The sequence below is a fragment of the Oryctolagus cuniculus genome, chromosome 12, assembly GCF_964237555.1.
Source record: "Oryctolagus cuniculus chromosome 12, mOryCun1.1, whole genome shotgun sequence".
Taxonomy (NCBI): Eukaryota; Metazoa; Chordata; class Mammalia; order Lagomorpha; family Leporidae; genus Oryctolagus; species Oryctolagus cuniculus.
Genome location: NC_091443.1, coordinates 108,188,219 through 108,205,021, shown reverse-complemented (window position 1 = coordinate 108,205,021; position 16,803 = coordinate 108,188,219). Strand labels below are relative to the sequence as shown.

The 16,803-nt window shown below is 62.1% G+C and overlaps 1 protein-coding gene across 5 annotated transcripts in view; it reads left to right on the top strand.

The window, feature by feature from the left end:
• The window catches only part of LINGO1 (leucine rich repeat and Ig domain containing 1), a 161,887-nt gene that overhangs the window by 63,447 nt on the left and 81,637 nt on the right, over positions 1–16,803 (top strand). Inside the window, exons 1-2 of one of the 5 annotated variants that reach the window (XM_070054641.1) lie at positions 5,298–5,367; positions 15,944–16,097. The exons of 1 other annotated variant lie outside the window; for it this stretch is intronic. The gene's annotated coding sequence lies outside the window, so the exon portion shown is untranslated. Of the gene's footprint in view, positions 1–5,135; positions 5,173–5,194; positions 5,368–15,943; positions 16,098–16,803 lie in introns of those variants that run through there. 3 more of the 5 variants (XM_070054639.1, XM_070054643.1, XM_070054642.1) reach the window with 3 other exon arrangements.

The window sequence follows — 16,803 nt, the reverse complement described above, 5'->3', positions numbered from 1 at the left end:
ACTTGACCCGATGCTCATATGGGATGCCAGTGTCTCAGGTGTGTCTTCCCCCGCTGCACCCCCATGCCAGCCCCAGCAGCTGCTGCTGCCTCTGGGGCTCAGTCTCCCTCTCCAACTTCTTGGGTGGTCTTTGGTGCCCACTGTCTTGGGCCTCTCCTGGGCCCCCTCCCTGCTGCCCTGGCTCCCCACGCTGTTGTGTGGCCCTCTGCTCAGCTCCTGTTCGCTACCGTGGCCCTGTGTGTGCCCAGCTCCTGTCCACTGCCGTGGCCCTCTGCTCGGCTCATGTGCACCGCCGTGGCCTCTGTGTGTGCTCAGCTCCTGTCCACTGCTGTGGCCCTGTGTGTGCCCAGCTCCTGTCCACTGCCGTGGCCCTGTGTGTGTGCCCAGCTCCTGTCCACTGCCGTGGCCCTGTGTGTGTGCTCAGCTCCTGTCCACTGCTGTGGCCCTGTGTGTGCCCAGCTCCTGTCCACTGCCATGGCCCTGTGTGTGCCCAGCTCCTGTCCACTGCCGTGGCCCTGTGTGTGCTAAGCCCCTGTCCACTGCTGTGGCCCTGTGTGTGCCCAGCTCCTGTCCACTGCTGTGGCCCTCTGCTCAGCTCCTGTCCACTGCCGTGGCCCTCTGCTCGGCTCATGTGCACCGCCGTGGCCTCTGTGTGTGCTAGGCCTCTCTTAAAAGAGCTGTTTGTGGGAACAAAAGCCGTGGCTGGCACGCCCCAGGGGGCAGCCGGCCTCACTGCTTCCTTTCGGAAATGCTTTGAGGACAGGCGGACCGAGCCGACTTGTTACCCCCAGGCTGGCTGGTGACTCTGGGGGGTGGGGGCAGCCACAGAAGAGGGGGCTGTTGGGGCAGGGAGGTCGGGAGGCCCAGCCCTGACCTCATCGAAATTATTTTTAAAATCTGCCAGGGAAAGTGGCTATTTTTAACCTTTCTTCCATCAAGACATCCCAAGGGGGAAGGCAGGGGCTAGGGGAGGCAGGTGCCGCGCTGGGGGAGGGGTGTGAGGGCAGGGCAGGGGGGCTTCCCTGGGAGGGCGAGAGCCCGAGAGCCCTGAGGTTGGCTTTTTTTTTTTTTTTTTTTTTTTTTGTCCCCAGCCCTTTTAAATTTTTTAGAGGCTCCAGGCAGCAAGAGGGACGGCGGAGTTCATTATATCGAGTTATCTCCTCCGTTGCAGGCGAAGATCAATCTTCTGAGCGGGGAGGGAAGAGAAAGCAGCCGGGAGGCGGAGGGGCAAAGCTCCCTGGACCCGTTTCCGCTGCCTAACGTGGTTACCGGCCGGCCGGCAGCTGTGCCAGCTGCTGGCAGCCATGCAGGCCTCCTGCCAGCCTCGCTCTGCCGCCGCCGCCTGCCCCCAGCTCCTGTGGCCCCGGGCCGGGCTGCTGGTGCTGGTGCTGGTGAGGCAGCCCCAGGTCCCCTTGGTTTCTGGGGGCCCCACCCCTGCTCAGAGCACCCTGCCCTCTGTGGGTGCCCTTGGCCCCTTCCCACTTCACACCCAGGCAGCTTGTGCACTGCTCATTGGATCAGTCAGCAAAGAGTCACTTAGCACCTACTGTGTGCCAAGCATGGAGGGAGTGTAGGGGTGAACGGGGCAGGGGGGACAGATGCGCGCCCTCCCCCTGCCCAGCCCCTGCCTCCTCTGGGGTTGACCTGGTGATGAGACAGGCAGGAAGCAAGGATTGGGGGGAGGGACATTGTGAGGGATGGGAGGGGCTTGGGGCACATGGAGGGGTCAGGGCAGGTGAGGGGGTTCCATCTGGATGAGGGTAAGAAAGTCCAGAGCAAACAGGAGACCCCGGGACACCTATGGGGGAGGCGACCGTGGCAGGAGGTGAGAGTGGGAGGTGAGCAGGCCCTGCAGGCTTTGAGGAGAGCGTGGCGTTGATTCTATGCCTGGAAGCCCCTTGCTGATGGCAGGGGAGTGACAGGACCCGCGGGTCCCACCCTCTCACAGCCGTGACAGCTGGGGCCCGAGTGAGGCCGGAGGCAGAGGCAGAGCAGTGGGGCAGGCGGTTGGCCTGGGCGGGTTGGCTTGCCGACGGCTTGCCTGTGGCATGAGGGACCAGGGTGGCGAGGCTGAAGGAGGCATGTGTGGGGGACCAGAGTGAGCATTTGGTTTGGGGTGGCTTTAGCGGGTGGCACGCAGGCCTCGGGGTGGATGCGGGAGCTGGCGTCCCACAGGGGCTGGGGCTGGCGAGAGGGATCCAGGCTGGGACGCAGTGGCCAGGAGTGTGTGGACAGGAGGGGAGCCTCGGCTAAGAGGGCTGGGTCCTGGGAGCCCTGAGAAACAGCCCCTACCCTCCCCCCCACGGAGGAAGCAGTCAGCAGTGGCTGCTGCTGCCCAGATGGGGCCAGGGATGACCACAGTGGGTGGCACAACCCGGGCAGGTTGGTGGCAACAGTGTTGGGGGGGTGAAGGCAGAAGCCCCCTGAAGAGGGAGTGAGGGAGCTGAGGGTGTGGGGACTCCCACACACAGGCGGCTTTATTATTATTTATTTATTTATTTGAAAGCCAGAATCCTCCAGCAGGAGGGGGAGGTTCTTCATCTGCTGGCTGGTTCAGTCCCCAGATGGCCACAATGGTGGGGCCAGACCGAAGCCAGGAACTTCCTCCTGGTCCCCCATGTGAGTGCGGGGGCCCAAGCACTTGGGCCACCTTCTGCTGCTTTCCCAGGTGCAGTAGCAGGGAGCTGGATCGGAACCGGCACCCATGTGGGATACCAGCATTGCAGGCGGAGGCTTAACCTGCTACTCCACAGCGCCGGCCCCAGCACAGGTGGCTCTTGAAGGGGAGCGGAGGGGTGGGCATTTGGTGGAGGGACTAGGATGCCAGTTAAGACACTCGCGTCCCTTGTGGGAGCACCTGGGTTCCGTACCTAGCTCCTGATTCCAGCTGCCTGCCAGTGCAGACCCGCGGGAAGCAGCGATGATGGCTCAAGTAGGTGGGTCCTGGTCCTGCCTTCCACGTGCGAGACCTGGATGGAGCTCACAGCTCCCGGCTTCAGCCGGGCCCAGCCTACGGCGTTTGAGGAGTGAACCCGCATAGTGGAGCGCTCTTTCTCATTCTTTCTGGCAATCTCTCTCTCTCTTTCTCTCTCTCTCCCTCTCCCTCTCTCTCTCCCTCTCTCTCCCTCTTTCAACTGAAGGGCAGTTGGTACAGAAAAATGGAGGAGCAGGCACAGTCAAAGGATCTCCCTCCCCTGCCTCCTCCTGCGCAGGTGCACGGAGTTCCCGCCCTCTCCTCCCGAGCAGGTGCAGGGAGCTCTGGTGCTCTGGCACTGGGTGAGCAGGTGAACCTTTTAGTGCCCGAGTTTCTTGTTTTGCAAAACAGAGATGAGGACCCAAGTGGTGCATAATAGATGCTCAGTAGATGCACTGGGCGGAGCTCACGTGGGGAAGTCCACGGGACAGATTGGCAGCAGGTATCAAAATTGAAGATGTACAGGGGCAGGCGTTTGGCACAGCACTTAAGACTGCTTGGGACTCCCACAGCCCATAGCCCAGGGCCTGGGTCAGGTCCTGGCTCCGCTCCTGACTCCAGCTTCCGGCCCGTGTGGATCCTGGGAGGCAGCAGCGATGGCCGCCACCCACGCGGGAGACCTGCGCGGAGGTCTGGGCTCCTGGCTTTGGCCTGGCCCAGCCCCAGCCGCTGCAGCCACTGGGGGGTGCTTGGACTCTCTCTGTCTTTCCACCTTCCAAATAAATAAAATAATAAATGAGTGACATTTTTGAAACACATGGTTCGACCTAACCTTTGGGTAGAGAAATACTTGCACACGCGCTCACCAAGGCAGGGTGCTTTTTTCCGGCAACGTTTGAAATAAAAACGTGGAACTCCACAGCGCTCGTCCTCGGGGTCCGCGAGAGAGGAGAGGTTCACCCCCAAGGGAAGCGCCTGGTGTAGCCTTGTGGAGGCACAGGGTCTCTGCTCAGGGCTCAGCCTTGCGCAGAGCCCTCCTGGGCAGCTTGCTCCGATTCCACTCGCCACACAGCGAGGCTCAGGGCAGCGTCGTGCTCGGGCGGCTGTGCAGGAGGGTGGGGAAGTGGCTGGGGCGCTCAGCCTGGCGACTGGCACAGAGCAGGTACTCACCAAGGGCCAGTGATCCGGCTGCCGGCGCGCCTGGGAGGTCTCGGATGCTCCTGCTCGGCTGGGAGTGCAGCCACGCCCCAGCGCTGAGCCTGTGTGTGTGTGTGTGTGTGTGTGTACCTCCTGCACGGCGGCACCGTGTGCGCTTTCACTGTCAGTCCCCCCCAAAGCGCCGGCGGCCAGTCGCTCTGGAATGGGGTTGTGATGTCTCTGCAGGCTGCCTTTTCTGGGACTCTTAGAATGCAGTCATGTGTGGCTTTTGTGATGAGACTGTAACATGTAAAAACGGTCATTAGGTCTCCACCTCCACCATGAAGCCTTCCCTGACGGCACCAGCCCATGGCCCCGCCCTGTCAGATCTCCTTAGCGTGTGGAGCTCATGTTTCCTGCTAAGGTTGCTGTGTGTTGGCTGTGTGGGGATACTCATGTGCACGTGTGTGTGTGTAGGCATGCGTGCACATGCAGTGTGGGCCTCCCAGCCAGCCTGTGTGCTCCTTAGGGTGTGAGCTCGGAGCTCTGCAGGCTGGACACATCCTCAAAACGTGATGCCCACGGCGACAGCATCCTCACCCCGGGAGCTTGTTGGAAATGCAGATTCCCAGGCCCCACCCTGGCCCCACTGGTCAGCAACCTGGGGGAGGGGCCCACAGGCTGTTCATGCAAGCCCCGGCCCGCCCACCTCCTGCTGGGCAGGTCAGTGAGGCTGGGCCCGGGTTCCTGGTGAGCCAGGCGCAGGGGAAGGTGCCAGGCAGAGGTGGAACAGAGGGCCAGGGAGCCATCCCGCCAGCTCCTCCTCGGGCCCTACAAGGGGAGATTTAGGGTTCTACCCTGCATGTCCAGGATCAGAGAAGGGGCAGGCGTGGTTTGCACAGCCCCTCCCCAGGCAGCTGCAGCCCCAGCACAGTTCTGGGTCTAGATCCCCTCCTGCTCCATCTGCCCCACGCCCCTGGGGAGCGCAGGCCGGGCGACCCCTAGGGGTGGTTGATGCCAGGCGGGGAGGGTGGGCCTAGGGCTGTCCATCTTCTCACGAGCCCTCCCTGCCGTCTCTCTGCAGGTGCCCCGTGAGGAGCCCCAAGCCCTGCCTGTGAGAGGTGAGCAGTGCTGACCTGTACCGGTGGCTGCGGCGGGGCTGAGGGGCTGTGCCGGCAGCGCCCAGGCTTCCTCTGCACGGCCTCTGACTGCCACCCTTTCTGTCCCCGAGCCGGAGCCCACACCGTGCGCCAGCCCACCTTGTGCCAGCCTTGTGTCTGCAGGGGGCGCTGTTGAGTCGCTGGGAGTGGAACCAGGTGAGGTGTGGGGAGGAGGGTGGCTCCCTGGTGTGCTGGGGTCCCAGAGGCCCCCATCAAGGAGGCAGCAGAGCCGTGGGCCTCTCCGTGAGGCAGGCCCGCCTGTGGCTCAGGCCAGGGCAGCAGTCCAAGCTGGGGTGCTGGGGCTGGTGGGGGCCTGGCCTTGTGTGGGACGCCATCCCTGTGCCTGGGGAGGCAAAGCAGAACTGCTGTCTATCAGCCCCTCCCCACGGCCCTGGAGTCCCCCACTGACTTCATCCCAGGAGGCTTTGCTCTGTGGCCAATTCCTGGGAGGGTTCTGTTTTAAGTTGGCACGCCTGCTGAGTCAGCATGCCCCCCCCCCCGCCACACCTGCTGAGTCAGCTTGGCCCTGCACAGCAGCGGCGGAGGGGGGCAGGAGGACTTGAGGGGCGAGGTCCCCGCCCTCCACCGAAGCTGGCCCAGCAGGGGTAGTGAGACCCTGGGGTTGGACTTGTGCTTTCTCCCCTGTCTGTGAACCTCTCCCCGATTCGTCCTCACAGTGCCTCCCCTGGGCGTTGTGCTTGGTGGAAGCCAGGTGCGGAGAGCCTGGTCCACAGCTGGGGCTCAGTAGCTGTGAGAATGCACATCCCGTGTTTTGTAGCGCAGCCTTGGCGGAGAGCACAGCCCCGTCTGCCTGGACGTCCCGCAGGGGCTGGTGTGGTCATGCTGCCTGTGGGGGTGCAGTCCAGGCAGACTGTCTAGAGGAGGGTGTTGCTTGTTATTACTTTGCTGTGGTTGGCCACCTCTTTTTAAATACTTTTTCACACTGTAATTAGCTCATTAATCTTAGCAGTAACAGCCCGTGAGAGGGAGCAGTTTGTTCCCTTCTCAGGTGGGAAGCCAGGCTGGCAGATGGATGCCACGTCCCAGGGTCTACCCATCACTCCCCACCACCTGCTCACTGACCCCGCCCCCACCCCAGTGCGGGACTCCGAGGGGAGGGACATGGCTGGAAGCCACGCCCTAGGCCACCAGGCCGTCTGCCAGCGTGAGGGGTGAGAGCTGGGACGCCTGTGTGGTCCAGGAGGGCTGGTCAGGCCCAGTCTCTTGGGGTCCCTCCCTGGGGCGTGTCTGTCACCCACTTCCTCTCCTCTGCCCTTGGGCAGTGACAGTTGAATCATACCATCCCTGGGGTGGCCTAGAACTTGCTCCAGGCCCTTGTCCCAGCCTGGGATGGGGAGGGGGGAGTGGGGCGGCCCCTGCACGCTGGGAGGCTGGGAGCAGGTAGAGGCCGGCAAGCGACTCCAGGGAGCCCAGAGGTACCGGATTCAGAGGCAGGGATGCTGGTCTGGGCAGAGAAGAGAAGGGGCAGGTTCAGATCCCCGCAGCTGACTGTGGCTGGTGGGAGGGGAAGTCATTCGGCACAGCCGGACACACCTCCAGTCTGGTCGGTGATTTGACTTGTGCAGTGGCCCCCTGCGATATTGGAATAGAGAAATCCTGTGCTCTGGATGTGAGCTGAGCACAGTATTGGGGCCTGGAATACCCGGAAAAAGGCACTATACAAATTTGTGAACCTGGGGGCGGGAGGAGGGATAGTTTGCAAATCAGAGTCAAAGGGAGTGCTATACAAATCAGGGAGTATGGGAGGGAGGTGCTATGCAAATCTGGGAGCCTAGGGGGTGGGTCTATGCAAATAAAGGAGCATGAGCGGGAGGTGCTATGCAAATAGGAGTCAAAGGAAGTGCTATGCAAATCTAGGAGCGTGGGAAAGGAGTGCTGTGCAAATCTGGGAGTCAACGGAAGTGCTATGCAAATCTGGGAGTGTGGGAAGGAGGTGCTATGCAAATTGGGGAGCCCGGGAGGGAAGTGCTATGCAAATCTGGGAGTGTGGGAAGGAGGTGCTATGCAAATCAGAGATTCCCCCTAGGAGGGAGGTGCTATGCAAATCTGGGAGCCTAGGAGGAAGATGCTATGCAAATCTAGGAGTGGGGGAAGGAGGTGCTATGCAAATTGGAGCCCAGGAGGGGGGTACTATGCAAATCTGGGAGCCTGGGATGAAAGTTCTATGCAAATCTGGGAACATGAGAAGGAGGTATTATGCAAATCTGAGAACCTGGGAGGGAGGTGCTATGTAAATCTGGGAGTCTGAGCGGGAGGGAGGTACATGCAGGTCTGGGAGCCTGGCCTGCCTATAGTCAGTGCTGACGCTGGTGTAGCCCCTCCTTGGCCGGATGCTCTGCCTCCGTGAAGCCACACATGGGCACAGGGACTGGACACCCAGCTGAGGGGACCAGTCCCATCTCTCTCCCTCTCTCTCTGCCTTTAAAATCTTTAAAATTGGTAAAACCGTAAGATTTGTGAAATCCATGGATAGTCCAAGGGGCCTGGGTCCACCCAGCCCAGCTCAGGAGGCCTGGGGAAGGGGCCTGCTGGGCAGCCGCTGCCACCCCATCCTCGCTGCCGCACTTTCCTGGCCCAGCACTGCACGTGGCCTGTGTCGCTGACCCACGCCGGAGCCCCCCTGCTTTCTAAGTCTGGGAATGACTGATGGGGGTTGAAGGCCTGAAGTTCGCCTTCCAAAGACCACAGTGTGTCTGCTGCAGACATTGCTCAGTTTCCGCTTCACTTAGCTCCAGTGCCCGTGCCCCTCGCCCACCCGACCTCTGGCCCCGAGCACTTCTGAGGTGCTGGGGGGCACTTAGCACTCACCCCAGCGGAGCCCCTCTGCCTGGGCTCATGCTGTGGGCTCCACTGTGAACTATGCAGCCTGGGGCAGATCCCCAGCTTCATCTGTTGAATGGGTGTGCAGCTGCTTCCTCATGGGACTGTAGGAAGACTGGCTGAGATGATGCCGCGCGAGTCTTCCGACCCCACCTGGCACGTGGCAGGGGCTCCGCAGGGGGCTGTTCCCAGGGCTGGGGCCTCCCACGCTCACCCCATCCTCCCGGCAGACAGAGGCTCCACCCACGAGAGGGGCTGGTGGTAGAGGTGGAGTGGGAGTGGTAATGGGTTCTGCCTGTGGGTTTCCGTGTTCCCCAGACAGGCCTTCCCCTGCCCTGGCCTCCGTGTCTCTGTCTCCGGAGGCCACTGGCCCTTCTCATAAGGAGCCCCTATGTGGGGAGTCAGGGCAGCCAGGGAAACAGGCTCCGCCCCTCCCTGCCAAGCTCATGGCCGAATTCCCCGCCCTGGACTCCATCCCTCTCTGGCCCTGGACAGAGGTTCAGCACAGCCTGTTTGCAAGAGGTCTTCAGAAAGTTCTCGGGAAAGACCGATTGTGAAAAAAGCTCTCCGTGGATTTCTCAACTGGTATGGCTTTTGCCAAATAAATTCAGCTTTTTAAAATTATTTTAAAGGCAGAGGGAGAGAGAGAAAAAACAGCTGGCTCACTCCCCAAATGCCTGCAACACTTGGAACTGAGCTAGGACCAAAGCTGGGAGCCAGGAACTCAGTCCAGGGCTCCCACGTGGGTGGCAGGGACCCAAGTACTTGAGCCGTCACTGCTGCCTCCCAGGGTGCGCACCAGCAGGATGCTGGGATTGGGAGCAGAACTGGGATTTGAACTCCGGCTCTCCAGTGTGGGGTGTGGACTTCCTAACCCCTGCATCCCATGCCCGCTCCCTTTTAATTCTGTCTGCAAACTTTGGAAGACTCTTCATAGGCCCGCCAAGTTCCCGAGCCATCACCACTGACCCCCAGAGACCACATTAGCAGGAGGCTGGAGGCGGGCACAGGCGCTCCAATCGGGGAGTGGCAGGGCAGCCCCTGTGGGTGTTGGGGGAATGGACCGACCCCTGGCTGTGAGGCTGAGCCCGGCCCAGTGGGGACTTGTGGCCCAGGGAGGCAGAAGGGACTCTGGGTACCTCCTGCCCGGAGCAGGTGTGGCTCACCTGTCAGTGATGGCTGGCCGCCCACCCTCCAGCACTTCCTGTGTCTCAGGGGCTCTCACAGTCACCCTGGAAGTGGGTGCTGCCCTTATCTCCTCCCCTTCACCAAGAAGAACCTGGTCCTGGCCTCCAGTTTCCCCACCTGAACAATGGGGTCTCCGAGAGACGCCCCTGGGGGAATGGGCTCCACTTCAGTTGTATCTTCCGTGAGATTTCATCGGGTCAGCTGTCCCCAGACTGGAGGAGGCCCAGGGCTGGGTGTTGGAGGTCACCTCCTTGTCCACTTCTCACCTGCCTCCCTGCTCTCACAAGTGCCCCGAGACTAGGTCCCTGGGGGTGCCACTGCCCCAGTGTGCGCAGGTGCGTGCAGGTGCGTGTGTGCATCCATGTGGAGGGAGCCCATGGAGCGGAGCAGCCCTGGGCAGCTGGACAGGAATGGGCCCTCCCTCTCTCCCCCTCCCCGCTCCTGCAAGTGGGAGTAGCCTGGGGGCCTGGGTGCTGTGCTCACTATTTATAGCCGGCCCAGACACGCACACCTGGCTATTTCTGTGCTCCTCCTCCTCCTGAGCAGGGGGAGGGGACAGAAAGTAGTCCACCTAAAAATATCCCCAGGGGGATAACTCCAGCAGCCAGCTCCGGCGCCTCCCGCCCCCACGCCCTGACTTACCTCCCAGCCGCCCACGGCCCTGGTGCCCCCCCTCCCCGGGGCGCCAGCGTCTTCCTGCCCCCATTTCACAGGTGATGAGGTGAGGCCTGGACAGGGGTTGCTTATGCGGCGCCGCGGGGGCCCTGCGTGGGCACTGGCTGCGTGGAGTCCAGTGGCCTGGCTCAGCATCACGCGGGCAGCATTTTCTCTCTCAGGCTCAGTTCCCCTCAGGTGCAGGTCTCAGTGGCACTGGGTGGAGCTACTGGCATTCCTTCCCCCCCTCTGTGCCTGGAGCCCAGCGGGAAGCCCCATGACAGTCAGTGATGACGTGGTTGTAGGGGAGTTTGCTGGGGAAGGCGGGGGTGGGGGGTCCCAGGTTACCTGAGCACCTGCCTCAGGCTGGGTCCCTGCTCTGTGGCTCCAGGGGGGCTCACACTCAACCCCTCAATGATGCTGTGATGGGTGTGGCCAGATCAAGTGGGAGCACGTGGGGGTTTGCCCTGGGAACTGGAGCCCAGGGAGAGAGAGCGCTGGCCCCTGGTCCCATAGCTGGCATGGCCCTGTGCACTGTGGGGACCACAGCGTGCGCCTGGGAGACTGGGCAGGGTGTCCCCGCATCAGCCCGAGAGCAGGGAGCCCCAGTGTGCCGAGTGCCGGCGGCACACACAGCTCTCGGTCAGCCCGACTCGCTCTGCACCCACTCATTTGGCACCCTCGCCCCGTTGTCTTGGTGCCGCGTGAGTCTATCCGTAAGCGTTTCAGCGTCTGTCTCTGAATGATGAGGACCCTGTGGAAAATAGGATCGCCACGCCCTGACCAGGCTCGGAGTTCCGAGGCCACCTGGCGTCTGGTGTCGGTCACCTGCCTGGCTCCTGCCCGAGCCTGGATGTGGCAGTCGGCGCTGCCACCGTGTGGCTGAGGAACCCGGAGGTCCAGGGAGGGCGGGGCGGTCACCGTCCCCCAGAGTACACAGCTGCTTTGCCTCTGTGCCCCCTGCCACTGCCCCCGAAGTGGTGGCGAGCCTGGGGGGCCCCCGGGGAGCTTGTTCGCAGGCGCCCTGATGACCACAGCGTCAGCCCGAGGCCTCATCGCGGCCGCGCTGGGGCCAGGAGTGAGCTGTCTCCTGCGGCCGTGGTGCTGAGTTTTACGGGGCATTAACAGGCCATTTAAAAAGCGCTGACGGCACGCTTTGCGGGCTCCTGTTTAAGATGTACTAAAAAGTAAGCACCTTGGCAGTGAGGAAGCTGCGGAGTGCTGGGGTGGAACACGTCTGCGGTGTCACCTCCCTGCGTGTCACCCGGCATGAGCGCCAGCCTCCTGCTCCCTGGGTGGCCGCAGAGGGTGGCAGGTGCTTGCCGGGCGGGGCACTCTGCAGGGGGAGGGAGGTCAGAATCATTGAGGGGCATCAGAAGTTGGGGAGGACGGGTGGGGGACAGGCTGCCCATTGCACAGATGGAGAAGCTGAGGTTCTCGGGACCTGGGTGGGGCTGGACTTGGCAGGAGCTGGGCACTGGAGGAGGGGCTGGGGCACAGCCGTGGAGGAGCATAGCACAGTGCTGAGCACCCAACAGGCAAAACCTCTGCTTCCCGGGGCTTCTGCTGGGCTGGAGGTGACGAACAGCAGACGCGATAGTGATGTCGGGTGGCTGCGGTGTCCCCGCTTCCAAGGAGAGGGGAGGGTCCGGAGCTTTGGGGGTCCTCCTGGGCAGGTGACCCTGAGCTTAGTGAGCCCTGTGAGGCAGGGGGGAGTGGGGAGGGGCTTGGGCCGCAGCATGGTGGTGCCAGGTGCCCATGGCTTTCTGTCTTCCCGGCTATCCCGCTGGGCCTGCTGACCCTGCAGGTGTCCTGGCTGGGGAGGGGGTGGCGGGGTGCGGATGGGAGCAGGGGTCCCCGTTTGGGCTGCAGCTGAGGAGGCACGGGCACCTGGAGGGGGTCCCGTAGTAATCTGGTCTCCCCTTGGAGGTGTCGCCCCGGGAGGAGCCGATGTCCCCAGGGGGAAGGGAGCGAGGGAAAAATGAAAAGAGCTCGCTTTACTTAATTATGACTGATGGTGACAGCTGGTATCTCAAGTCTGCAAAGTATGTACCGGGTAAGGCCTGCTTTTCTCAATCGGGATAATTATGTTAATTAAAATGCTTTCTTTATAGCGGTTCTGATTAATAAAAACCGTTCCACTGCTCTCTTTAAGCACTCGAACCTTCTGCCACATGGGGAAAGAGGCCCTTGCTCAGCAATTCACGGGTCCCCACACAGAGTCCCGGGGCGACCTGCTGCCCGGGGGGCCTGGGGGTGGTGCTAGGCTCACGCACGTGGGGCAGGAGGCGGGCTGGGGCAGGTGCTGGGCTGGCCGTGGGCGGGCCAGGGCAGGCGCTGGGCTGGCTGTGGGTGGGCCGGGGCAGGCGCTGGGCTGGCTGTGGGCGGGCTGCTGCATCTGCCTTGACTTTCCTAATTGCTGTTTGTTTGCTCTGGAAAGCAGGGCCATAATTAACGAGCTCCCAATTAAGAAAAATTACAAGTTGGGGAGCAAGGTGCCTGGGCCAGGGGTGGGGCTGGAGTGAGGTGGGCGCAGCCTGGGTGGGGCAGGTGAAGGGTGGTGGTGGCTGGAGGTGACCACAGAGTCCCTAACGAAGAGGGTGGTGCTCATGGGGGTGCTGTGCGCTGGCAGGGGGAGGCACCCAACCTTGGCGGCAGGTGGGGGTTCTGGGCCCAGTTCCTCGCTGGCTCCCTCTGCTACTCTCCCAGCCTTCCCCTGCATCCCAGCTCTCCCTGGCCAGAGACCACCAAGGGGGCTCAGGGAACTGTCCCCTGTCGTGTGAGTGTGAGCACATGTGACAGCAGTGTGTGCATGTGGGTGAGGGTGTGTGAACACGTGTGTGCATGTATGGGAGGGGTGAGCATGTGTGAGTATGTGCATGTGTGGGGGTTGGGTCAGGTGCATGTGTGACAGTAGTGTGTGCATGTGGGTGAGGGTGTGTGAACACGTGTGTACATGTCTGGAAGCATATGAGCATGTGTGTGTGCGTGTGTGGGTGAGGGGTGAGGTGGGCATGAGTATGCATGTGTGACAGCAGTGTGTGCATGTGGGTCAGGGTGTGTGAACACGTGTGTGCATGTGTGAGGGTGGGGTCAGGTGCATGTGTGACAGCTGTGTGTGCCTGTGTGTGCGTGTGTGTATGTATGTGAGCATGAATGTGTGCATTGTGTGAGTGTGAGCATGTATGTGTGCGTGTGTGTGAGCATGGGTGTGTGTGGGAGTGTGTGTGCACATGAGGACGGGGACTGTGGCAGCCACAGACTGCTGGCCAGCTGCTAAGGCCTGGGAGGTCCACCATCCAGGCTGCCCCTCATCCCAGGAGCTGCCCTTGGGGCTTGGGTGGGCTCCCGGTTACCCCTGGTGGTCCCTTGCCCATCTCCCTGACCAGTCTTCCCTGGGGGCCATTGTGAGTGCAGCCCCTGGTGATTCTATGTGTCCTGAGGGCTGAGCGGTACAGGGCCCTGGCCCCATAGTGGGGAGGAGGGCGTTCAGCCGGGCACCAGCCTTTCCAACAGGGGACGAGGTCCCAGATGCCCTGGGTGCACTGTCCCTGGTGCTGGCCTGTGGCCGTGTCTCCCCATGCTGGTCTGCATGTAGGACACAGGGCCACAGACAGGCCGGTGTTCCTGTCCTCCCCGCACCTGGCGGCTCCCCACTAGACACCCTGGCCAGCCACTGCTGGCCCTGGGCGGTTCCCCAGGACTCTGGCTCCCGCCCTGCCCCCGCCCGGGCTCACTTGCGGCTACAAACGGGGAAATGAGGTCAGGGTGTTTCTGCCGCTTCTCCGCCTGGCTGAGGAAGAGGCTGGCGCCACCAGGGAGGCCCCTGTAGCCCATGGAGCACGTGGGCCGCGAGGGGCAGGGCATGGAGCCCAGCCACAGGGGACTCTGGAGGTGGCCAAGACGGGGGCTGAGGGGTGAAGGCCTGAACAGGTGACGCTGGTGGGTCCCGGGCCCCAGCCCTGTCTTGCCCAGGCAGCTGACTCACCTGGCCTGCATTTTGGGGGCCTGGTTTTGCTTGTTTTGTTTGCACATGTGTGGGGAATGCACTTTGCAAATGTGTGCACAGGCGCACAGGCCTGTGTGTGCGGGCGTGGCTGTCCACACGTGTGAGTGCTGCCACATGTGTGTCTGGGGAGCTGGACTTCCTGTGGCGGTCTCTGGAGGTCTCTGTGTGCAGTGTGGGCCCTGGTGGGTGGTGACAGGTCAGAGCTCCAGCCCGTGGGTTGATAGTGAGGGGTCCCTGGGTGCCTGGCCAAGTTCTGTGTTATGCTTTGGGAGGGGTGGTTGCAGCTGCTCTGCCTGCCTCGTGACGAGTTGGGTCTGAAGCAGGGCCCCTCCTCCCTGCTCGCCTCTGGGACCCAGCTCGGCTGGGGCTGGCCTCTCTGATGAGCCCGGCTGGGCTGTGAGGGTCCGAGCATACCGAGCCCCCAGGGCTGTCCCTGCCTCCCACCAGCTGAGCCCCACCCTCTGCCCCCATGGTGTGAAGGCCTCGGGAAGAAGGAGTCAAGATTTTCTAGACAGCCCCCCCGCCCCGGCCCGGCCCCTGGATCCCCTGCTCAGGGCACGGTGGGGGCTGCAGCCTCCATGGGCCCTGCGGGCTCCTGCATGTGTGTGTGCACGCGTGTGTGCGTGCGTGCGGCGGCCTCGTAGGCCGGCGGGGACCTGGCCCGGCCCCCTCCGCTGTATTTACGTGTCTATTTTATGATTTCAATTTTTAATGCCTCTGCTCTTTGAAGACGCTTAATGCTTTCGAGTGGAACATTTCCTTCCAGGACCTGAGCACAGATTGAGGACAGAGCAATAAATCAACTAATAACTGGAACCTCGCTTTATGCTCCACGGCGGAGTTAACCCCCGACTGGCTGTGCGGCTGCTGCTCAGGGGCCGGGGCTCAGGCTGCCGGGGGTGGGGGTGGGGGCCGTGCCCGCTCCCCTCCTCCCCCTCCCCCCACCCAGCTTGCATCTCTCCTCGCTTTGATTTCCTCTCTCAGCTTCTTGCTTTCGCCTCGTCTTTATCTTGTGAGTCCACTCCTGCTCCAAGCAAGTGGGAACAGAGCAACTGTTGGGAAGTGGGGTTCCAGGAGGGACCCTGGCAGGAAGGTTTAGGCTCCTGACTTGCCGGGTGGCCCCTGAGGAGTGTCCTGGCCCTTCTGAGCCTCCAGGGCGCCACAGGGAGAGCAGGATTGGAAGATTTGTCACCAGAGGCGGTCTCGCCCTCGCCCTGCGCTGCCTGCCCCCACGGTGGCTTGGGGAGGGGGAGAGGGGAGAGGTGGGGGTCTCAGGATGCACAGCTGGTGGCAGGCGGCTCTTCACTCAGGTTGTGCGTGTGTGCATCTGTGTTTCTGCAGGTGCCTTAGCCTCCAGGCCACGGGGCACCCTCCCCCCATCCCACCCGGCCTCCTGCCCTTGCACAGGACCCAGGAGAGGGCCCGGTGTGGGGGTGGGGCAGCGTCTGGAGTGAGAGGCTCCGTGCTGCAGAGTCAGGGCTAGAAGCGCACACCCAGGGGCCACGCTGCTGTGTGACCTCGGGTAACTCACTTACCCTTTCTGGGCCCCAGTTCCCCCTTCTACAAAGTAGAGGTGAAGAACAGGCCTCCCCAGTGCAGGGCCCATGCGCGAGCGAGTCACCCCTGTGTGGCACATGTGGTGTCAAGGATCGGCCAGGCTTTCTGTGGGACACACCCTTCTACACAGCAGGTTCCCCTCCCCCAGCTCACCACAAGACAGCAGGGGCCTGCACCAGCCCCAACCTCAGAAACCGGGCGCTCAGCCTGCAAATGAGCAGCAGCCAGCGGTGGCTTCCTGGAGGCGGTGGCGCTAGCACTTGGCCTGGGGTGGACGGGCAGGACAGTGGGCCCAGACGGGCAGGGAGGAGACCTTGAGAGCTGCGGGGCCCAGCGGGAAGTGTTGGCATTGGTTCAGAGGAAGCCCCTGCAGGCCCCAGTGACGGACGGAAGCGGGGAATGGAGGGCCAGCACTCAGCCGGCAGCTGCTGACACACACAACTGTGTCTGTCTTCCTCTCCCTCTCTTTTCTTTCTTTCTTAGATTATTTATTTCTTTGAAAGCAGAGTAACACACAGAGACAGACAGACAGAGAGCTTTCTGCTGGTTCATTCGCCAGATGCCTGCAGCAGCCGGGGCGGAGCCAGGTTGAAGACAGACGCCCAGAACTCCATCAGGTCTCCCCCTGCCTTCCCAGGTGCGTTAGCAGGAAGCTGGATTGCAAACAGAGCAGCTGGGGCTAGACCCGGAGTTCTGAAATGGGATACTGGCGCTGCAAGTGGCAGCCTAACCTGCTGCTGTACCCCATTGCCGGCTTCTGTCCTCTCTTTGTCAGAGCGTGGTTTTGTGGCTCGCCCCAGGGCTGGTGGTGGAGGTGGGATTTGAACTCGTGTCTCCGACCCTGGAGCTCGCTGCACTGGGGACTTGAGTACCAGCACCGCGGGTTGCAGAAGGGCGACCTCTCCCCGATGGTGTCCTGCTCTCTCGGGATGCCCCTGGTATGGAGACCTCACCACCTCTCGGGACAATTTGCTATGGTTCCACTTGTTTTCACAGTGACATTCAGTTGTCACAGGTGTGCCAGACACAGCATGACACATTAATGTCCTGTGTGTGACCACCTGAGCTTCAGCCACACCCACTGGCCCCTGGCACTCAGGATTTAAACCAAGACTACACCAAGTGGTCCTTTTCGCACCTTACAGCTTTTGGGGGCCATAAAACAGCAACTTTAAAAAATGCGGCTGGCAGCTCTGGGCAGCAGAAGGCAGGGAGATGATCCTGTCCTGGAGTCGCCGGTGCCTGTGGGCCTGGAAAGGTGTATTCCCACAGGCTCACCTGGGCTGGGAGAAGCAGGGAGGGCCTGGCCCTGCTGTGCACCTGTGCGGGCGGGCGCTTCCTCA